The 23,987-nt window shown below is 42.4% G+C and overlaps 1 protein-coding gene across 1 annotated transcript in view; it reads right to left on the bottom strand.

The window, feature by feature from the left end:
• The window catches only part of POMGNT2 (protein O-linked mannose N-acetylglucosaminyltransferase 2 (beta 1,4-)), a 33,233-nt gene extending 20,199 nt beyond the window's left edge, over positions 1-13,034 (bottom strand). The window contains exon 1 of the mRNA XM_062567851.1: positions 12,956-13,034. The gene's annotated coding sequence lies outside the window, so the exon portion shown is untranslated. The remainder of the gene's footprint in view (positions 1-12,955) is intronic.
• Positions 13,035-23,987: the final 10,953 nt, after the last annotated feature.

Genomic DNA, 23,987 nt, shown 5'->3' with positions numbered 1-23,987 from the left:
AGGAATTCTTCCACATTATAAACCACTCCTTTTCAGGAGACAGAGCATAACCCTCACTTCAAAACTAAGAGAAGCTTTTTCTGGGCACAAGAAGAGAAAGACCCAGAAGGCTGTAAGCTCCTTAGGGTGTTTACAATTGCCAGGCCTTATACGCAAACTCAGTTTAGATGTTTCATTGGTTAGCAGTGGTCCAAAATCCATATTCAGCTTAAAATTACACATGGGCTTCTAAGCTTAAAGAAATCAGTGTCCAAACACTCACTTCTATCCCCCTTTCAGAGCAGACTTTCACACTAATATGTCACTGCAGGGAACTAAACTTCCATCAAGAGTAAGTGTTATTCAAAGAACAGCATGAAAAATTGGGCCCTAAAACACTACGGGTGAAGTTTTAGCATCAAAATCAATGCAAGTCTCACAGCATGACCTTGAGAAGTATGTTAAAAAAATGCAAAAATACCCTAAGCAGGCTGATTTTGAAGACAGGAAGTTCTTAAAGGCAGAGCAAAGTTGTACAGTCTGTTTATTTTCCAGCCATTGCTAGCCACAGGTCTTCATAAAGGAACCTTCTAAAAACTGTGTGGTCTACTGATTACTGTGTCAGAGAATATGACCAGATGAATAAGAAAGATTTTGCTAGGTGCAAGCCCTACTAAATACAAGAGATACAAGAGTATAATTAGGAAAATCATTACAATTTCCTGGCCTCATACAAACATGGTCCTGCATCTCCAAAGCTCTATATTGAAGAAAAAGATGGTTCCCTGAAACAGAAGTGACCTACACCAACTTTACACAAGCAAAACATCCCCCCAACACAACAAAAATTTCTGATCAAGGATCCAAACCCCAGAATTCAGCAGCTCTTTGCTCCTTGAGCAACAAAGAAGCAGACAGATTAGACTTCACATTTATCTTTTCATGGTAACTATAAGATAATAGTTTAAAATAAATCACATCAGGCCACCGCTTCTCAAAAGCAGAAATAAGAGCGTAAATGAATTGTAAAGGTAAACCAGTAACACGAGACCTTCACTTCTACATCACTCCAGTAACACAGTAGAAAGAAAATTCACACCATGCACAAAGAAACCTTCATAACCAAGAGACAAAAACATTTTTATTGTTAAATACATTTTCTCAGTCAAACTTAAGTAATTAAGCTAGATGGGTCAAAAACATTTTCTCATAAATGCAAAAAGATTTTTTTTCCCCCAAATAAGCTTTTATTCTTCTCATTTTCAGTCTCCACCTCCACATGCCTTGTTTAACATCAGAATGCCCTTCAGCCTCTTTTTACACACCTGTGGTCTTCAGAACACCTAGCAGCTGAAGGGGCTCTAGAGATGTCCAGCTCTCAACAGTTTTCTAGATCTCAGCTTCAATTTCACATAGCAGAGTCAAAAGCCAGGAGAGAAGGTCAATGGCATGTATGTTTTCAAAGGAAAATTCAGAATATTTTATGATGGGAAAAAAAAGAATGTCAATTGTTTCAGATGTAAAGATTGTGCAGCACAGCCTCACATAAGTATGAGAAAGCAAGTAATGGTGCATGAGACAGTAAAATGGCAATTAAAGACACAGGATGGAAAAAGTTGGTGAAACTTTTCAGTTTTTGTTGGAGCAAGCTTTAAGAGCCAAAGGCACAAATTCCAGAGCCCTTCATTTACAATGCATTGCTGAGGAAAACTTTCAAGTTAAGTCCAGGTATCCAACTATACTTAGACTCAGGGGTGTTTCTCAAACACAAACAAAATCATAGAAGAGGGCATAGAAGGCATAATGCTGAAATAAAAGGAAGGAAGAAAAGAAACAAGCATAAAGAGAAGAGAGAGCAAAAAGAAGATGTACTTGGGTGAAGGATGTGCAGTAGAAGAACATGCAACTTACAGAGACTGCTCCAAAGCAAGAGATTATCTTTTTGATCTGTGTTTAAAGACTAAGGAATCCCTGAGACCTCATTGTGCTGTACAAAGTAAGCAAAATCACTTAAAATGTAGGAGATTGATACAGGAATTGCAGTACCAGCTGCAATGTTGTGAGATTAGAGGTATAATGCAATGAAAATGAACAATGCTATAAAATCAGTGTGTCAGGAGAACTTGGCCCACGATTTCTCCTTTACAGTCTCAAGGACACAAGAGGTATGACTCAGCATACAAAAAAAAAATAATAAAAATATTTCCATCTGAACACGTAAATGACGTTTCCCCTCTCAGTTCAAATGTAAGCTCAGATCAAGCAGAAACTGCTTCACACCAACAGAAGCATATGGACAGCACTGAGAGCTAAGAATATGCTGTTTCCTCAAAAAGCAAATACACCATGGAATTCAAAAGAGCATGAAAAGTGGCATGAAAATGAACTAAAGTAGAGAAGAGAAAATAAAGCAGAACCAAAAAGAGTGCTTCAGCTAAAGAACAACCAGAACAAAAAAAAAAATCAGATGAAGAAAAGATCTAGACCTACTCTGATCAAAGTGCAGTACCACCAGTAGCCAGGAAAAAAAGAAATAATAAAAAAAATAAATAAAACCACTTCTATTTGGGGAAGATTATCAGAAAGGTTTATTTCTCAGACTGGCAGAGGTCTAGCCAGTATATGGAAATAGGGATCTTTGGTCCAAAGGCTTTTACACTGAGAGAGAGGTAAAGGGGCTGAAACTGCTGAAAAATGTTTCAATTTTTCCAGTTTGGAAGGGAGGAAAAAAAATTACAGCACTCTCTTGTAACATCCCCAGTCTGCTCCAATGCTTCAGCCCCCTAGGCTGAAGGTACCACTCCACACCATTCCCACCAACCACAAGCAAGGCGTTCTGCTCACAGCTGGTGGACATGGACACCACGTGAACACTGAGGAAGGGAAGCACAGAGACGCATGGTAACAAGCACTGAACTCATGTAGGGATAACCTACATGAGCGCCTGCTGGGGAGTTAAGGTCAGGAACACCCACAAGCAACATTTGCACTCCTCATAGAGCTCTATTCCAGGTGACTGGAAAAGGCTCATTTCCCTTTCCTATTTCAATCCACTAAAGCAAACTAATCCCCCTTTCAGAGCAAGAGCTTTGCCCACCCCACACAGCACAGCGCCAAGTAGCCACACAAAACGGAAGGAAGTCCTGTGCTTAGAATTAAGCACACGCTTAACTACTGGCTGGATCAGCACTTGTAACCATACATTTTTGTGGGCCACGGATTTACATTCTTATGCATCTGTAAACCATCTAGGATTTGCAATTTCTCATCCTGCCTGTGACAAAGGACAGCAACATTCTGCTCATTTTTCTTGCTCTCACTACACTGCAGAAAACAGACTTCTTGGTAGCAAGGTGGAATACAATGGCATCCCCCTTTCCCCCCTCCGATAGCTTAGCTATAGCATATCATCACCAGGCTTAAGATAGCAAAATTGAAAAAGACTCAAAGGGGGAGGGAAAAGTGTGGAAAAGAGATACTTCACTTTCAGCAAGAGAAACAAACAAGCAGTTGCAGGTTACATAGGAGAAGAACATCCCCATTAATCGTGACCTCAGAAGAGCAGACTAGGATAAATTCACATGCAATTCCATGCATTTCAGCCTAAATATGGAAGACATACATTGCTCTGTATTTATGAAGGCCTTAGCTTTATGCCTGTCTTTTGAACATCAGTACTATTTATACATACTTCCTTGGTGCATTCTAGATACATTGCTTATACTGTATACACACTATAAATACAAAATGCACAGCAGTACATTCACGTACCAGCGAGCCAAGATTTTAAACCAACAGACTTGAGTGCCCACTGACTTCAAGAGACAATTCCCTATTTTTTACACCTGTTTCTAAATTATATATAGGCTGTGTATCCCTCCAGCCAAATGAACGCTGATAGATTACTTTCTGTCTCCAGCCAGACATTTCAAGTAATCTCCACCCTCCCACTTCCTCGCCACATGAAATAAAGATGAAGCATTGTACAATGTCAGTCACACTGCAGATCCATCCACCACCTGCCCAAACCTGGAGTAACAGAACGGATGTGTCAAGACTATTAGAAGCAGAAATCTTTGCTGCAATGGACTCTGGCACTCTCAGAAAGAATGCCAGGACATGCCCTACACAGCTAGAGCTGTACTAGACTGCCATCTAGTTCCCCCCACAAGCTTCTCCTGATGGGATTGCTCTCCCTCCCAACTGACCTTCTCTTTTATGCCTGGACTTGTGATTTTGGCTGCATCTGTGGACTGTGATACATTTAAAGAACAGCACGACGTGCTCCATGAGCTGGCTGCCTCCCAGCCATGTGCCTGCAGGAATATTGCCTGCAGTGTTAAGCCCACTGCAGATGTTTGAATGCACAAGCCCCCTTCCTGACCTGCTTCATTACCCTCACCCCAGCAAGCTTGCCCAGAGTTAATTTAACACGTTTTTGAACTAGACCAGTTCTGCTGTCCTGCAGTGCTATTAAACATGTTGAAGACAGAACTTGGCCACACTCCATCTCTGAGGTTTCCTCCAAAGTCCACTTGTCCTGACAGCAGCTGAGGTGGTGCCTGATCAGTACAAGGACAGGGCTTCATCCAGCACAGCCCGCCAGCACCCACAGAGAGCTGCTGTTCCCTCATACTGACTCTCCTGTACCCCAGTCCTTTTCAACAGCACAGCAGCTGGATCACTTCCAAGTCATTTTATCTGAAAGTCACAAAGTATACAAGATCAGAGAAGAAACAGTGGTTGTCCTTTCCTATCTTCAGGCTCTGCTGGTCAGCTTAACAGCCACAGGGAGGCACCTGCAGCTCCCAGGTCAGGAAGTAACACCGAGGAGACGCTATCCCTGCTCCAACACCACTTATGCGAACAAGTACAGGCAAGTAAACATTTGTGTCCTCCTTAGCAAACTGTAAGAAGAGTCTCCTAGATCTGGGGACTGTTCCCTTCAGCTTCCAACACCCATGGAAGAATGATTTTCTCTTCAAGTGTGACTTCCAACTACATCAACATTCATGTAAGCTCAGCAGCAGAAGGTCCAGTAAAACCACCAAGCCTTTGAGAAGAGAAAGAGCTTGGGCTGAGGCCTTGCATCTGGATGTTCCCTTGCAGGGCAATCTCATTTCTGTTTACAAATATGCTTCCTTCCACTCCAGATATAAATAGCTGTATTATGTTTTTTTCCCAATACTGTACAAACTAGAAAGCATAAAAGCTTAAACACAAATCACTTTTTATTGATCTGAGAATTTGAAGAACAATAACAAGTTATGAAGTTTATTTGTTATCACTGGCCTAGCTGCCACTCAAGGTTTCAAATTATGGCAGAAAAAAAGAAGAACAAAACAATGCACTGTTTGTAAAGCAGAATCCAAATAAATTACAAGTACAGAATTGTATTTACCAATGTGTTATGAAATACAACTGCACTGTGCATCTCTGCATCAAACACAAAGTTGCTTTAATTACTTGAATATTAAACCAGCAAGAAAAAAAAATGATGGACTTATTCAGAGCTGCTTATTGCTTTGGTATATATGACCTGTTTGCACAGGTTAGTACAACTTAGCCTTCTTACTACAGAAGTACCTGGAGGTACTTCCTAACAGTTACTGAAGCATTTTGAGACCTCTTTTTTGAGGAATGAGAGGGAAGGACTGGAGAGTAAAACAAGGAAGAAAAGGCTGCAGTTTAAGTAAGTGTGAGAGTGTATACAGAAGGAGAATCACAGGCAGTGGAAGATAGTGTGCAATCCAGTGTCAAAGAGAAAAATAAAACAAAAAACCAGCAAAGCTGGGAGTGGACTGCAAACCTTTCAAGTTTAATTACAGTACCTTAGATGCACTATCTTCCTTAGTTTAAGGTCTACTTATTCCACTTTCCTTATAGAAAAGTCAACCCTAGGCACCACAAATGAAATCCCACAAATCAACAGCAATCAAAGTTATGTTTTTAAGGCTAACTCTTCACCTCTCTTCTTTCCCCCAAGCTCCCACCTTTCCATCTCAGAACTGTCAGCAGTTGTCAGCACATCATACGAGAAATTCATTTGAACATACAATATAACTTGACAGGCAATACATCAGAAAACCTAGATGTGACATCCGCAGATTCCACCAGATGGCCCTGGATCATATCAATCCATTTAAAGGAAAGAGAAACAGAAAAACATAATTTTTGAAGAAAAACATTGGTATATTCACCATTTTCACCATTTCCCCCTTGTCCTATCCATGCTGGGAGACACACAGTAGCTCCACTTCTGTCCTCACTATAGCGTTCTATCATTAGTATCAATGCGTATTACATTCTCCTACCCTAAGGAAAGACATTTAAAAAAAAAAGGATGTTGCTCCATTAAAAGGTAGTATCTACTAGTAATAATAATGCATTCCAACTGAGAAAACTCTTAATGACCCTGGAGCCTAGTCCTGCTCAAGCCTCCACACAGACTTTAGCTACACTGAACCCAAGCTCTTTGTCTGGGAAGCAGCCAGGAACTTAGAGCACTTTTGAAAGTCCCCATTTCCCATCCTTCTGATTTCCTTACAGCCCTCATATGGAGCTTAGATTCAATTTTGTTTCAGGCTCCCTGCAAACCTCATCAGTCTTTGCAATGGGTTACAACGCAGCCCTTTTGGGAAGAAACCTTGGACTACCTTATTTGCTATCAGCCACATGAATGGTAAATGCAATCAAGACTCGTAGGCCAAACAGACTGTCAAGGCCTAACCTCAATGCAGGTAAAAATGCCCTTGATACACACCTGAAGCTCGAACTGCCCCAAATCTGAAGGCTTTTCATCAGGTAGAGAACAGTTAGCCGCTGATTGTGGCTTTGAGCCCACACAAAACTTAGTGCAGAGGAAGCCAGGGAGATCAGAGACAACTACAGACATGGCTCTGCACCACCCTCTGGGAGCTCAGCACAGTCCTACGGCACAAGGCACCAGGTTCAGAGGCAGCTCCAGGGAAAACTCACTGCCGAGAAGACAGCAAAGCTGTCACTGCGCTTCAGATGAGTGTCACCAAGCTGGCCACAGCAGCAGCTCAGCTGTGACAGAAGTGACAGACCTGTGAAACACAAATCAAAGCTAGGCTGTTACTACCTGAGTAGACTGGCGTGGATGCCCTTCCTTGCTCCCGCTCTGCCCTCTATCTTCAGCAGTTGTCCATAGAGGTATGTTTTGATCTATGGAATGCAATTGTGTGTGTGATTGTGAAAAAAAAATAGCGTATCCCTGTCGTTGCTCTCAGTTACAGAGGCTCTGATGTAAAAGGCATTTAGTCAAATATATTTCAAATCACTTAACAAATAGGTATGAATCTGAATGCATAGACTGAACAAAGCTGATGAGTAAGGAGGTGCCATTTACCAATCATTTAGCAGGACAGGACTGTTTTGAAGTTCTTAGGAAATCTGAAAGCCTCTCCAAATTTAAGATTGCTGCTGTGGTGGAAGGTAAATCTGCTCCCTACCAGGGCACAAGCTGCACTCCAAAATTTAACATCTAAGTCTCTTCTTTGGACCCCAATTGCAAAACCAGTTTCTACCAAGAAACTGGACTGAGCCTTTAACAAAGGACCTTCTATAAATTAGAATCAACTATTTTCCTTTTCCTAAAGAAAGTTCCTTTCATTATAAATTCTCCTTTGCTGTTAAGTAAAGTTCACTCTAGCAGCTAGAAATATCTGTGGAGTGGAATACGCTATTGCACTGGTGGAGAACTGAGTTGCAGCGGTGCTTTAGAGTGCTAGACTGGACTCCAGAGATTATAATGGAAAGAGCTTTTTAACAATGGCTGGTGGGTACTTGCAGGCTCAGTAACAGCAGTTTGTTTCAGCCTAATCCATTTTACAATTATCATCTTTCTTAGCAATAGGAAAAGCTACTTTTATCTTATGGTCCTAAGAACCAAAGGTTTACAAAAGAAGTCTCCCCTGTACCTTTCTTCAATAAGGCATATCACAGGTTTTTTCACTCTGACATTTTTAGCTTAGAAGAAAAAAGGTAAGTCAGTGACATTTGGAAGTTTTGTGTGTGGTACTGGGGGGGGGGTTCAAGTGCTGCAGAAAAACACAATTAAATTTACGGACACTTCTGACTGGAATTTAAATACTGTGACAGCACATAAGCAGTTCTTAAGAGATTAAAAAAAATGTATTTACCTTAAAATGTGTGTTCTGATTCAAACCCAAAATGGATACCACCTTTTTAATGGAGTCCCTTTTGTCAGATAAAACATTTTCTGTAGATACTAGACTAAGATTTTTCAAAACATTAAGTTTCTACAGTCAAGAAGAACATCTCAGCTTGGCATTAATTGTTTTCAGTAAAAATACTGGAAAACTGAAAGCATAAAAATATTATGTTTAATGTCACTAGTAAAAATATCACCTCCTTTTTTGATATTTAATTATATCTCATTAGCAAAACAATGGAAGTACTGCAAATCAAAGTCCAACAATCAGCTGTTTATTTTTATTTATAGCATTCCTATAGTGCTCATCACCATAGTAACCAAGAACCTTCTTTTCTTTCTGTTCAAAGGAAAAGTTGTAATTCTGAAATGTGATACTTGATATTACAGTGCAAATAGGTACTTATGCCCCTTGCTGCAAACACTTCTGCAGATGCTTCAAGCAAATGAACAGGCCTAAGTCAAAGGCAAGGTGAAAAAGACAGAAACAGAAAGGAGAAAAGAAAGGAAAGGAAGCAAGAAGCAAGTGAGATAGAAGGAAAGAGTAAAGGGCTGTCATATGAAAATTCACAGTGTACTAGGTCCTACAAAAAGCTATGACTTCCCCAGGGCTTTTATCCTGTAATGCTGTATGACTGGTTCAAGGAATACAGGACAATTAATCAAGAGCAATCAATGAGCTCACGCTTTTGCTGAGGGTACCGGTGAATATTCTTGAACAAGGTTTTCTGCAAATACAGTAGCTTACAAATGAGGCTGTGGAGGTCTTCCCTTTTGAAAACAGAGAAGTCAGGAGCCCCACTTTAACTGCTGTTCTCTTCAAATCCCCCAGCAATTAGGCAATATCAAATTCCCACCGAATTAATAGACCTTTTCAAGGATGCCATCTTCTCACAAAATATTAAAGGAATAAGTAAATTAGGACATCGCCCTTGCACACATCATTACAAAATGAGTTACTAGGTATATCAGGCATTTGCAGTTTCCCCATGATGCTCTTTGTACATCCAAGCACACAGCTACTTTTCCAATCTTCACAAAATATTTAAATTGCTTTTATACTATTTCATCTGGTAGCTTCTCACCACTCTATGAAAATAGAGAATATATTTACATACATATTCTTTCTCTCTCTCTCTCATACACACACAACTTCAGACACATTTAGAATCTTATGAACTTCTAATTAGGACCAAAAGAAAAAAAAAGAGAGAATTTTAACCTGTTTTCATTTTGTTCTATAAGAAAACTCACCATCAAGACTTCAGGACATAGGTATATGAAATATTACCTTCAATTTTGCATTTGATTTGATCCTATACTCTTCATATACCTATCCATATTATTCATATACCTTCCAAATCAATTAAATAAGGATTATTTGTGCCTAAAGCAAACTCAAATCTTTACACAAGACTGGTAGTTATTTTGTAATCTCTTTGAGCTATTTTCTATATAGGGCAGAAGCTGCACACATGACACACAGAAAAGTGACAAGTCCCTTATCTAGAGAAGCACCATTTGTCATTGCTATCAGAACAGACCAGTCCTTTTAAAGGAGACTGATGAAGCTATTTTTAAAAACACATAACATCACAGATGAGAATCTGATCTCTGCAAAGGTGAGCTGTGCTGCTCGATACCCCTGGGAGGTGGCTAAGGAAACTGAAGCATGTCAGACACAGACTTTGTCCAGTAATTGGCTTTGAAAATTTGCAGTTTAAAATTCCACCATGTTCAGTGCCCTACTCACAACTGAATCCAAGGGTGGGCAGAGCAGAGGTCTGCCTAGCATGACCAAATGCAAATGGCCACCTTTCCAAGGCCCACACAGCCATGCCCAAGCTGCATGCTTCCCTTCACACATGCTTGGAGGCAGAAGAAAAACCCACCTACTTTCTTCCAGCACATCACACTCTTTGCTTGTAGGCAGGCACGGATGGTTGCAGGGAGAAGGAGGCAGAAGAGTGTGGGAGCAGGCTGCATGCTGATGGTGGAGGAGAGTATGCCCTACCACAGAAGGTAAAGGAGCAGAGTGAGGACCTAAAAGGGAGGAGGAAGATGGTCCAATGCTGTGCATTCATTCAAGAAAGCAGAGCCACTGACCATTACTAGCTGTCATACACACTACGAGCTGACTGCACAAAGTCTCTCAGTCACGGCTGCTGGCTTCCCCAGAAGGTGGCTAGTAAGGAGGGAGAAGTGTCACCCATTTTCCTCGGAACTCTGCTTACCTTTCTCATTCCCAATCCTTTATAGCTTTCTGCTTCCCAACCCTCAAACTGTGTTCTGCAGCTATCCAGGATGACAAGCAAAGATGCAAGTGTCCCACATGTGTGAGTAGGAAATATTTTGTCTACACAGCTGAGAAACTTCAATCTGGTCCTAGCTCTGTGGTTTAATTGCTCTCATTTGCAAAGCCTTCTTTTTCATGATTCTTCCTGCCTCCTACTACTTCCTAGAAAAATCAGCTCCTTCACTGCCTAGACAGACTCCTGTTGGAAAGCCATTTTAAACAGGAAGCAGGTCTTTTGCTGAGAGAAATCATTCATGGCTCTGTTTATTTGAATAAAACAATAGCTGCACTAGTGGAGGATGTCTAAATCCGTATGTTTTAAAAAGTCTTCTAAAGACATTGCTGAGTTAGAGCACAGACCAGATATAAATCTCTTAAGAACTCTAGGGAACAATAATTGAATGTAGGAAACTGTTTAAATACCAACAGAACTTACAGAAGACTTTAAAGCAACAGTTTTTAAGAGGAAAAGAGGGGGATGAGACGAAGAGGAATGACAGTACCGAATTTTCATCTTATTCAAATGAACCTCAAACTCATAGAACAACATGACTCAGGAGCTTGGAAATTTAAATGGAAAGAGAATTCCATACACTCAATCCATTTTATGCATTGTTTATTAAAGAACGGGTTCTAGGTAATTGATCTCTAAACATTAACTAAGTAGCTAGACTGTAAGTTCATGGGATACTTTACAAGCATTGGACGTTGAACTCCAGCTTTGATGATAGGTCATTAAAACATAACAGGGAGACTCCAAGTAAAACCGCCACTTTGGAAGCATAAACCCTTCAAGAATGTGCTTTTGCAGAAAAGGAGACTGCAAAGCAGGTTTCCTAGATCCAGTTCCCATGTTTGCTATCTCCCAAATTTATGAAGGAGACATTGCAAAATAAAACCCCAGCCGTACAGCTGACACATTTAAGATACATCAGACGTGTTTGGGGGAAGGTGTTTGATTCTGAGGAAGCCAAAGAGGAAGGATGGTTAAGTCCCAAGGGATAAGAGCTAGCTCTCAGCTAAATCAAGGCTTGAGCTAACCAGCCAATTCTTCAGTTCAATTGTTTCACGTTTCTCTGTTAAAGGAGATATTACTGTTTTATTACCAAAGTCAGGCTCTTCTGAATCAGCAGTCACTTCAAAAGTTAGCATTTGTCAATAGTTATCCAACTATGGTACTTGTGTGAAAACATCAATATGTTCTCTTGCATTTACCAGTTGTTCAGATACAGTCATTATCATTATCACCAAAGAATGTCTCTCTTCACTAACAACAACAAAAAAACTAGCAGCCATTATCTTAGTAACACATTTAAACGTTAGCATAATCAAAAAGGGAAAGAAAAAAGCGAGAGAACACAGCACTCACGAAAAGAAGTAGCTCAGTAAGCCTGAACTCTCATAATTATAAACACAATATACATGCATAACATGCAGAATAGGCATTTGCAACTCAAAACTTTCCCACCATGCTTAGTCAGCGCACAGTAATTAAAAGGGGAAGGAAGCAATAATTCAGCATCCATATCCACTGGGGCCAGATTTGTAAGGACTGGTAAGCATTCAAAGTTGAAGACAGGTGTCTAGGGGGATTCCCAAGGTACTCAGGCATCAAGGAAAATTGCCAAGAGAGCATAATTACATCTTTACTTGTCTTGATACACTTTAAATCTGCAGCGCCTGTGACCTCTAATGAGGTTATTAGAGATTTAATTGAACTGCGTTTCTGTGATGCAAGCAGCTGCCTACAAAAGCCTGTCCTGAGAACATCAGCTCTGGCTACATGTACGTGACCGAATAATCCTCACAGCATCGGTTCCTCTCTGTACTGGTCCAGATCACGCTTGCTCCAGGGGTTTGAGGAAGAAAGGCTTCTTCTTCCAAAACTTCAAGCCTTTTTATTTTATTTATTTTTTAACTCCCTCCTCGCCCTGACTAGTGCAGCCTCTGAGCCGCTCCCACAGACCGGTTACCGGACTGGGGCCTTGCAGAAGGCAGAGCCGAGCCGGGAGCGGAGAGGTCGGCGCAGGGGAACTGGAAACCTCGGGAGAGCGAGGCGGGGGGCGGTGGAAGGTGCGGGTCCCTCGGGGACCTCCCCCGCCCTGGGCCGGGGTGTGTGTGGGGCGAGAGCACCTCCTTCCCCACCGCGTGGCTCGGCGCTGCCCTGCGGGGGCACAGCGTTACCATCCATTGAGTTTTGCAGCTAAAGCAATAGTAAGGAAGGAGGCGTTACATAAAAAATAAAAATAAAATAAAAATCACACTTCCCTCTTAACCACCAAGCCGCCGGTGACGGCGAAACACCCTCCCCAAACTCCCCTCAAAACCGAGGCAGCCCGCGCCCCCCCCCCCCCCCCCCCCCCCGACACCCAGGCGGCCCCGCGGGCGGCGGTTGAGGGGAGCCGCCGCCGCCCCCTCCCCCCCCCACGACCAACGGCCGCCGCCCCACGGCGCCCCCCGCCGGCCGCGCCGCGCCACCTCACCTGCCGCCCACGGCGCCCCCGCGCTGCCAACCGCCCCCAGCGCCTCCCTTCCCGCGGCGGGCGGCGCCGCCATCTCCTCCCGCGCGCGCGCGCGCCCGCGGGCGGCCGTTGTCCGCGAGGGGCCGGGACGGCCACACATCCCGCGGGGGGGGGAGGGAGGGAGGGGGATATGTGTGTGGGCACCTGCGCGTGCGCGGTGCCGAAAGGCACTGTGGGGGCTGTAGTTTGGGGTGGTTCCGTTTATAACGGCCGGGCGGGGGGGCATGCGGCAGCGCTCCCCGCCTCTCCGTGCGGTGGGCTGTGTGAGGGGCGATCCAGAGCTGTCCTGTGCGGTAAGGGCCGCACGCAAGAACCAAGGATTTTCAGAAATGCGCCTTGCTACTCTAAGTTTCCTTCCATTAAAATCTGTGTGCATCTTAGCGTCGGCCTCCTGCGGAGCAAACATCGGGCATTTGAAAGTAATTTTTTCTGAATTCGTTCATGAACTATTACACTAATGAAATCCATCGCAAGAAATCCTAGCTACTAATTTTTTTTATTAGGTTTATGAGCTATAATCCAGTCTTAAGCAGACTTGAGAATGCTGGATCTGGGTCCTCATAGCTAGATCAGTGTTGCAAAAGAATAATAATAATCAAAATCTTTTTTATTAGCTTGTGTTTGACTAAAATGTCACTTCATTTCAATGGTGCTTAGAGCTCTCTATTATAATTTTCCCCGTTTGCAAGTAGAAATCTTATCTGGGAACTAAGATTTAACAAATGTTTGTTTCCACATTCACATTAATATAATCTGCAGTGCTGCTTTCTTTCTTATCATAAAATATTTAATGGTCCAGCAGATAAAAGAGACATTGCAGTGATTTGAATCAAGTAGCCAGTCACATAACACAGACAATGAATGGCCAAAGACACAGACATAAACATTCAAAAAGAGAAAAGTTGAAATGTGTTTGTATACAATATTCATAGAATTGCAGTGATTTACCAGCACGTCTGTTTCAGAATAATTTACAATAAATTTACAGTTTATTTTCCTTCATAGGAGGTTTTGCAGGGGATCCCTGGTGATACTGGTATGAAAATGCCAGTAGGCTGCTGGCGGGGCTCAGTTCTGGGAGCTGGCCCCTCCGGCAGAGCTGCTGCGGTGCCGGCTCGTGAACACGAGCACGCTGGACAACAGCCCTCCAAACCTGGTCTGGCTGAACAGTATCAGCTCTTTCTTGTGGCTGGGAAAGATGGTTTTTGCTTTGCCTCTAAACGGGGGAGAGTTAACTTAAAGACAGAGCATCGGCAGGAAATCTGAGCTATACACCAGAACAGCACTCATAAAACCAAGCAGGTACCTCTGTAGACACTTAGACCTTCTGGAAAACTTGTTTTAAAACAGACCAGACTGTTGCTGAAAGCTCTAAGTGTCTACTCTAGTAGACTACAAAGTCTGCTTTGTTCCTGAGGTAGAGTTGCCTATCTGCACAAGAGCTGGCCTGCACTGGGAATGGGAATGGCGGCTGTATGTGGCGGTGCAGCCCTGCACAACATCCCTACCCATCGCTATAAAAAATTTTAGATGGACAGCTGCCAGAGGAGGGAGAGAAAGGGGAAGGGAAGGATCCTTTCCAGTATTTTTTACATAGCTATTGTACTGAGGTTTCAGAGAGAGCCCAGCTGGGCTGCCTTTCATCTCCCCAGGTCCCTGCTGCAAGCAGGGAACACGGTAGCAGTTTGTCTGATGCGACAGCACCCCCCGGCCTTCTGGGTGACCAGGGGGCTCAAGGACCATGTTGCCAAGCAGTGTAAGCCACCTGCAGGAGCAAGGAAAGGAATTTAGTGAGTGGTATGTTCCTCTTAGAGAAAGAACAGCTAGTATCGATTCACGAGTGAAACCTTTTCTCTCCGGCAAGGTTCGTATATGTCCAGCTGCTCTCAGTATTGTCCTACAGAGTAGCCTGGTATGCATTGCTGTGCGGTGTTGCCCCAGCTTTGTTCATCTGTCCATTTAATGCCTCTGCTCTCTGCCAGTTTTCAGCATTTCTCTGTGTGCTGCACAAACAGACATTTGTAGGCATCTGTGCTGAGTTTCTGCAAACCTTTATACACTAGGATATGCAGAATCTTTTTAAGCAGCTGTTACCAGAGTCTTGCAGGAATTGAGCCACACAGGCTTTTTAAATGTCAGCTTTGTAAATTTTATTGAATGGGGCAAAAAATGCAAAACCAAAGGATGTGACAGTTGCGTGGGGTGTAGTCACAGCTCATTAGAGCTTGTGGGCCAACCAATCAGTACGTAAAAGTGGAACAATTTTGGATGAGTACCAGTGATTTGAGTTTTCTAAAAGGTAAAAATCAACATCCGTGGATTGTGCTGCCATCTGATCATCCTGCCAAAGAGCACTATTTCAGCCAAAGACGTCAATGAAACCATTTGGAAATAAAGACAGAATGTAGCTCTCTGCGCATTTGTTCAGCATCCTCTAAACGCAGATGGAAGAGACAACAGAACTGAGGATTTTGAAAGTGCTACATGCCTCAAACCTCTCTTACAAATTTATGAAATTCACTGAAGAAATGATACATGTTAGTATCATTCTACCTCAGGTATACCAATTGGTCTGGATGTGTTGCACACTTTGTTCCCTCCAAAGACCAAGTTTCACTAAACAGTCTCTCTCTTGGAAAATCCAAGGAGTGACCCCAATCTCTGGAGTATCTGACAGCTAGTAGTAGCTGTGGCATGATGAGGACGTACCCTCGATATCATTTTTTTTACAGTCTGATACTGAATACATGCAAGAGTAGTAAATTAAATAGAAAATCTGCTCTTGCTGCTGAGCAACACTGGCTTTGAAGTGACTCTGAAAAGGCAATTGTGATCCCAGTGTTTTTACTCGCTGAACCAAGGACGAGGGAATTGCTGGTGTTGCTGAGGAAGTTTAAGAGTTCACTCTCTTGTCACAGGCGTAAGTGCATGTTATTAAACATGTAAGCAAATACAGTGACCATTCTATAGAAAGAGATATCAGCAGTGATATTAAGAGAACAAAATGAACAATTACTAGTCCTGGAATCAGGCCACCAACTCAGGTTTTCTACCACTAGCGATCTGATTCTATTGTCCGAAGAAGTGAACATCACATGGCAATCTGTGCCTGAGAGACAGCAAAGCTGAAAAGAGAGTAGCTCTTTTTTAGTTCATTGTGGAGTGGCAAGAACTTCTGATTGTTTTTTGGAGTAGTTACTTTGTTTGGGACAGAGAATACCTATTTCCAAACTACATTTAATGGTGAAGAACTAATAAGCAAACAATTTATTTAGCTATTTATTTAAGAACATTGTATAGGCAAGCTTTAGATGGATTTGGAATTATCCCTGATAATAGTGTTGTATAGAGATTCATTTGTACAAGTTTAAGTAGATGTTCTTAAATACAGGAAAAAAATGCACTGATTTAATACCATGACCAAGTGCAAATCTCCACAATACAAAAGGAATACATAGTTACTAATGACAATGAATAAAAAAGACAGGAAAATGGAGAAATTCAGTGGCAGTCAGCATCGGCAGACGTGCCAAAAGCTTGTGAAAGCTCTCTGATATGATGAAGTGACTGTCTCATGAAATATTATAAGCTATCCAAAACTGGGGAAGTGTGAAAATCTTGTTGCTGTATAAATTATCGGAGACACTCATGCCAATTATAGACTTGCTGTGAGAAAGAGAGACATTGGTAATCATGACAGTGACTGTGTTCTGGTGTCATGTGAATATTCTCAGGCAATTATTCAAATCAATCATTTCTTGCCTAGGTAGGAAAGATTCATCACTCTTAGTACATCGTGTTGTTCAGCAACTGAATTGATGATGCTTTGCTATTTCTGGTGTTCTGTAATCTGCCCGTTTTAAATGACAGCATTTGATATATGGAGTCACTGAGGTGGAGAACTGTCCAGTAGAAAATGGGATGTGTGGGCTCAGGTCTGGTACAAAGCATTATACAGGTCCCCCAAAGCCATTTCTGCTCTGTACAGAGCGCTGTCAAATCCTGAGGCAGTTTCAGCAGTGCCAGGAGTGATGGCTGTTCCTGCTGGTGGGGCATAAGGGTGGATTGCTCAGGAGCAATATCTGTTTAATCGCCCTCCTTCCATATGGGATGGGCAGGAGACTCGCCCAGCACGTGTCTTGTTCTCGCAAGAGAACACCTCCAGCTCCAGCGTGTGGTGTTGTTGGGAATGACCCTGGTGACACCTGGTCAATGACATTGCCACATGTCCACTCAGAGGTGGTCTGACTCAGTTCCCTAGCCCTGTGTGCCCTGTCCTGACCTCTCATATCTCCTGCTGTCTGTAAACACGAGTTCCTAGTTTGTGTTCATGCTCTCTCGCATGCTCCTATCTTTTCTGGTGCAAATTTCTCTAACTTCTGCCCTCCTGTTTGCTGTTTCCCTTCTCAAATTTTCTGCTTTCTCAACCTGTCTGTCCTTGTATTCTTTCTACCTCTCCTACTTTGCCTCTCTCCTTAGTTATTTTCTCTGAACCCTCCTGCACCCCCTCTTTGTTAACTGCCTCTAATAAACATAATAATGAGCATTGCGACCTGCAGGTGCAGGGATGACTGCATGGGCAACCTGGTGAGGGAGGTACTGAGGTCATCAAGGATGTGCCTGAGCTGAGCACCGTAGCATTGACTACTACTTCCAGAAGAATTATTTTACGGTAAGAGACATTATTAAAAATATGCAATGTATGTGCATATTCACCTAATCATTACAATCCAAACTGTAACTAATTGAATTTTCAGAAAACATGGTGGCATTGTACAGCATGAACAATGTATGTATTTTTTATGTATTTACTATTTAAGAGTGAACATGCCAATGCATAAATTTCCAATTAGACACAACAGGAGGAATTATAACAAGATTTACCATATCACTTCTGGTAGAACATCTCATTGCAGATGGGTGTACCCCTAACAATGTCTAAGATGGGACTCATCTAGTTATATGCTCCATCAGGACATAAATCTTCATCCAAGTTGACTATCTTGACTATTTTATAGTCAATGAGGGAAAGAGACACCTCTAGAGCGCAGGTCAACATGCCCCAGCTGAGCTGACTAAAACAGGTCAGATGAATCTCCTCCTCTCTACTGACTGTAAATTGGCTGTAGATGGGATGACTAACCTGCTGACATCTGAAATTCAGTGAGATGAGTGGTCCTTTGGAGACTGTCCCTTGAGCCATCTCTTCTAGGTCAGCCCTCCGAAATTCTGAGTGATCATTGATATTGATACTGAGCCAATACACAGGAGAGAATTTTGTTTTTTCCTTTTAAGAGTATTTTTCCTGCAGATCATCCTCACTTTCTGAATCCCCTCTGCATCACGCATTAGCTGTGATATCCTTCATTCAGGTATAGTTTTTGGAATACCTTCAAACCTCCTTTTCCTATCTGGAGTTGTCTATTTCAGTGAGATTGAGATTGGGGACTGTTCTAAGTAAATATGTCACCAAGTAGCCTAAATTTATCACCTTCATTTAATGACTCATGGCTAGGAAAATCAGGAGACATTACACCAGCCTCCAAGAGTGTAACCTCTCGGCAACTGCAACTGTGAGCTGTGTCCAGCTACTCTTCAAGAAAAAGAGCTGGGATGTTGGGAAACATCCAAACCTAATGCTAAAAACTGCAATTGCAAAAAAATGTGCTTTTTACCCTAGTGCTCCTTCTGACAGGTTACTTTCGTTTTCACAGATTCATTAATTGCTCTCATTCAAGCCTATAAGCTAATTTCTGGTAGCAATAAAGAAGAAACTGGACTCATTACCACATTTCTGCTCATGGGAGAGAATTTAAATACTTCATTTTAAGGAAGAATTCTACTTCTAACTTCTGGGGAAAAAAAAAAAAGAAAAAAAAGAAAAGATAGTATTCTTCCAGTTCCCTTCCCAATCATTGGCTTTGCAAACTTTTTACTTCCAAATGCACATATGTGAAACTACCTAAACACTATCTGTGATGGTACTTTTCTGCTACAAATATTGTGGTTCTCAAAACTGGATAGGAGGTGAGTTACAACTGATTCCTCTGCTCAGTGATCCCTCCTGCCTGCTACCAGGGAACCACCGGTAGATCCACCCTACTCCCTGCAGCCCTTTTGCTGGCTGGCAGCCCTTCCAGGTCCCATCCACAGAGAAGGCACCAGGCCTGAACAGCACCAGGCTGAGAGGGTTCAGATCTTCATTCTCAGAGCCATGTAAAATGACCATGAAGCAAATCCTTTCTTTGCACTTCAGTCTCATCTGCTGAGTGTCTGGCTGTGACTGATTCACAAAACTGTCTCCCCTGCTTATCTAGGTGACCCCGACCAAGACCAGCCAGGATGTAAGTATGCCCATTCTGAACTCTTGCATGGTATTGCTTGAAAGTGAGACTATTTAATCCCTGTGAACTTGCACAGAACATGGTAGAACTGTGCCCTCCTCACTTTCAGCCTAAGTATTGTAAAAGTTGAAGAAAATAGTGAATTATAAGGGCTAGACCCAGACAAAGGCTATTTCAGTTTGTGTTATGAAACCTGACTAACCCTTGTCAGAGTCTGCCTAGCCCAGAAATTATGCTGCTAGTAGCCTCAATTATTAACTAATGCAGGGAAATAAATGAAGACAAGACAGAGATTAAGGTTGCACTCTCCTGGGAATGCAGGACCCTGAGGCTGTAACACAAGTTCAGCACCTGGCTATTTACAGAAGACTTTAGACATAGAAAGGAGAGTCTCTGGGATGACACTTTCCTGGGCACTTTTTTTTTTTTTTTTTTTTTTTGGCTTGTTTTTAACTTCTTGCAGCCAAAACCTATAACGTTTGTCCATGCCTTTTGGGCACAGAACTTGGCTCCATGTACTTGTCTTGCAGAAAGGCAGAGCAGCCTTCAGACAGCATCATCTTCCCGCTCTCACAGGGCACCGTGGCGTGCAGTGTGCCTCAGCTCTCCCCTTCCGCACTTTGCGTTAACAGAAAAATCATCTCCAGATGAACCTGCGCTGTTTCCCTGCAGCCAGGTGCCCCTGTGCACCATGACAAGGGCACGCAAAAGCAGCAGCCTTCCCCCTTCTCCCTAAGACATGATACATCCCATCTCATTTATATTATTAAAACGATTTCCGCAGGGTCACCTTCTGCTTCACGCCTGAAATGATATAGAAAATTAAGCTCTTCCTTTTGTGAACATTTAGATTTAAACGGCAGATTTTGAACATGTCCTTGATTCTTTTATTTTCCACAGACAGCACCACTGCAGTGGCAACTCCTAGTGACTGCATTAGATGTTCAGAAAAAGAAATCACAGGCACATCGACTCATATGATGCTATGATGAGTGAGGTTGATAATAATAAACACACAGTACTTCAGGCACCCACTGGGTCTCTTTCCATTTTCTTCACAGAAAGCCTAAACTACCTGCTGTGTGGTGCATAAAAAAGGTTGTATCAAAAGAACATCTGCACATTAGTGTAGCAATTAGCTGGGTACAGTAGCACCCAGTGGTGAAATAACTTTAATCTTTTTTCCACATACAAAAATGATGCATCATTCAAAGGGGTGCTTACGCTGATGTCAGACCTGACAGCTGCTGTGGTATCCCAAGCATTTCATCAGAAATAGCTCATTCCAGGTGAGTTTGGCAAAAGGCGTTTGGATTGCTTAAGGTAAAGTGTTGTACTTCTTTGTAAAGTGTAATTCCAATTACTGTGTTTCACATGCAAAAATGCTGCCAAGAATGAGTAATTCTTGGTATGGGAGACATACAATACAGTAAATGTGTAAACTGATACTCAAAATTGTTTCTTTCACTTGAGCTTGATTTAAATGTGTAAATCATCTGCAGCTTTCTAGTATTCCCCAGTCTTTACTATTGGCTTTCTGTGTTATCAGTCTGAAAGAAGTCACTGCCATATGGAGAACTAGAACAGCCAAAAGTTACGTTCAACAGGATTTAAAAAATGTCAGAAACTGTAAGTTCTCATGGTCCTGGACAGAAGTTAACCTTTGTAGCAGCATGTTAAACAGTATTAGGATTTCTTGCCTCTCTCTCTCTCTCTCTCTCTCTCTCTCTCTCTCTCTTTTTTTTTTTCCCCAAGCCAGCTGGTGCTGATGCCTTTCTTGGGAAGAGCACTAGAAGAAAAGGCCTGAGGAGTTATTCCTAACAGCAATTCCTGTGTTACCCTGGGTGATACTCGTGTCACCAACTGCATTGCAGTTTAGGAGACAGAATATTCCTGTCCACTTTTCACTGTGTGTGGCACAGATCTGATGCGTCTGCCTGAGTGCTAGAGCAGGGATGGAGGAAAAGAGGAGTCTTTGCTCCTTCTTGGAAGGGCATTATTCAGTTAATCCATACACAAAGCAGTCTGAAAAAGCATTGGGCCATCAGTGTAGTCTTGCAGCATATTCTTCTACCCAGAGCAAACCCTGGAATATTGCTGCAGAATGAGATGTTTGGGACTGCAGCTCCAGAAAAATGAAAGGTATTGGATTAGCATTTTTGTCCTGTGGCTGTAATAGAAATCTTGAGTAAGTAGAGCCCAGGCATGAAAATCACATTTTAGCTCAAAGATGGATTTCAGTTTTGACTTGAAATCTCCCTCCTCTTAGTAGTCTCAAGGCCAGAGTATGCAAAGAGAATTGGTAAGTCCTATTTTCAGGGTATTAGTGGCACACAGATTCCTCTCCTACTCCTTCTATACGTAAATTAATTTTATCCAGAGCACACACGCAAGCCCATGTCAGAACAGTGCTGTAGGTCATGTTGGAGGACAACTTTATTATTTCCAAAGCCAAAGATTTGCAAAAGAAAATCTGACTAGGGGAGAGATAGTGAGTGCTGAGGCCTTCTGAAAATGTTGAGGTAAACGGGATCTGAATGTCACAAAAGTAAAAATTGCGAAATAACAGCCTTAAATAACAGCCTTCTATCTGGAAACCTAGAGACATGTTCCCGTCTTTTAATCTAATTTGCAGAAAATTATATTTCTCTTCTTCTATTCCTTCTTGTGAGACATTATTGTACTTGGCATAGACAAGAAGGTGCACACAAAATTCATCTGAGCTATAAAGACATTCTGATTCTGTTGATGGGAGCATTACAGAAAAAAGTTACGCTACAGATCATTTCTTCAAATAGATAGTAGATTTAACAAGTGAGTGTGACAGTTATGGTCTCAGTCACTCAACTGTGACTTTAGTACTAGGACCATTAAATCTGTCAGGATTACCCACAGAAGTGGGGTTGGTTCTGTAGTTGCGATGCAATCTGTTCATGGACACAGCCTTCATCAGAATAAAATAAGAAATCATAGATTGCGCTCTGAAACTAGACAACCACAGACTATTATGCCCCCTACTGATATTCAAACAATTCAAGGGAAAAGCAGTGTCTCAGTCTGCAGAGGCAATGAGGCCAGTACAAGGACCAAGCGACTGTACGAGGAGCACAGGCAAGAAGCTTAATGCTCCATACAAGTAAATGACTGGGTAGCTCAGAGGAAAGTAATTGCTCAGATAATTTCAGATTTTGTGAAATGGCAGGTTACACAACCTTGCCAGGATGAAGAAATTCTATTAGTTGAAAGTTAAACTTTCAGCACCCATTTCACTTCCCATGGAAAGTCCCATTCAGGACAAGGGAATTCTCTACAGGGATTTAATGGGAGTTGCAGGGGCACCAGGTAGCACAGCTGACACCAAAATGCTCAGACTTGTGGTAAATATTATAGTCCTCAGTCACCTTACTTATAGGGAAATTGAGATGAGACAGTGGTATGACATGATTCAAGCAAAAGCATTTATGCGTAGGCAAACTGACTCCTTTCTAAATTGGGGGTTATATATAGCCCAAGTCCTGTTACCAGGCCAGCAGTTATAATCCTTTACAGCCGAATGCTACCAGTGGATTTACTGGTGACAAATCACTGATTCTAACAGGTTTACAGAAATTCAGAGTGGCCCCTGAAATTTGGATTGTTCTGTATTTTGATGCATTATTATCTATACAGCAACTGTTTCTAGTGCTTGCTAAGAAAATCATTTTGGCTTTTATATTGCGTATCCATAGCTTAGGAATTAAAAAGCCCTATTTAGAAAAAGAAAAGAAAGCTTAGGTTTTTGAGCAAAAAAGATGCCATTTAGTTTCCTCTTCCTCCCAGAAACAACACCAGCCGTCCTACTGCATCTGCTGAGCCCTCCCCATCTCAGAAGGGCCCTGAGGCAAACTGCAGATGATAACGCCGTTAATTCGGTAGGCCAGTGGAAGTCGGTACCCACAGTTTTTGCAGTACTCCCATACATGCACCTTCAGCAGCACTTAAATCTTAGCTAGGAGCCACATCTGTGCAAGGAGCAGTTTTTCCTCAGGACACAATTTGCTTGTCCCATCTGTGTACATGCTCAGGGAGGGAAAAACAGCCTTCCTCCGCCACTGGAAGCGCTGCTTGTTCTTTGCTTGCTCTCCAGCGACTGGGGGGGGGGAAGACGGCTCAGTGGAGACATGTACTGGGAGCCCCCGCAATGGAAAACAGGACGTGGCTCCAGTCCCAGCCGTAGGTGATTCCTTTCCTATTTTAGATATAGCCGGTGTCTCCAGGCAGCTTTTTTGTGCCTATGGGCTTGCTCACAAAGTCAAGGCACTGCCCACCAAGTCTACTATGGCAGTGTTCAGAGGTTAGTTCAGGGCAGATCTGCCAGCATCAGGGCTCTGATGAAGTCAGCATTTGGAAATATAACAAGACGTCTTAAGAAGTCTGAAAAGCAAAGATGGATTTTATTACTGCGATCCTAAAAACATGTCTGTGTATCAGTGTGCCCTTGGAAACACATTTTTACAGTGAAATCCAGTTTCATGTGCAGTAAACACTGTGATGTTAAATCCCTTTGTGGTCTTTTATATTTTATCAGTAGGATTTATGTCAGCAAAATAACATAGAAAGTGTATTCAAGTCACTATTATGCACCTTTCATTTCCACTCTGATTGAGCCA

This window comes from Rhea pennata, chromosome 2 (assembly GCF_028389875.1).
Source record: "Rhea pennata isolate bPtePen1 chromosome 2, bPtePen1.pri, whole genome shotgun sequence".
NCBI classification, from domain to species: domain Eukaryota; kingdom Metazoa; phylum Chordata; class Aves; order Rheiformes; family Rheidae; genus Rhea; species Rhea pennata.
The sequence above is the reverse complement of the archived record's forward strand: the minus strand, read 5'-3'. Positions and strand labels throughout refer to the sequence as shown.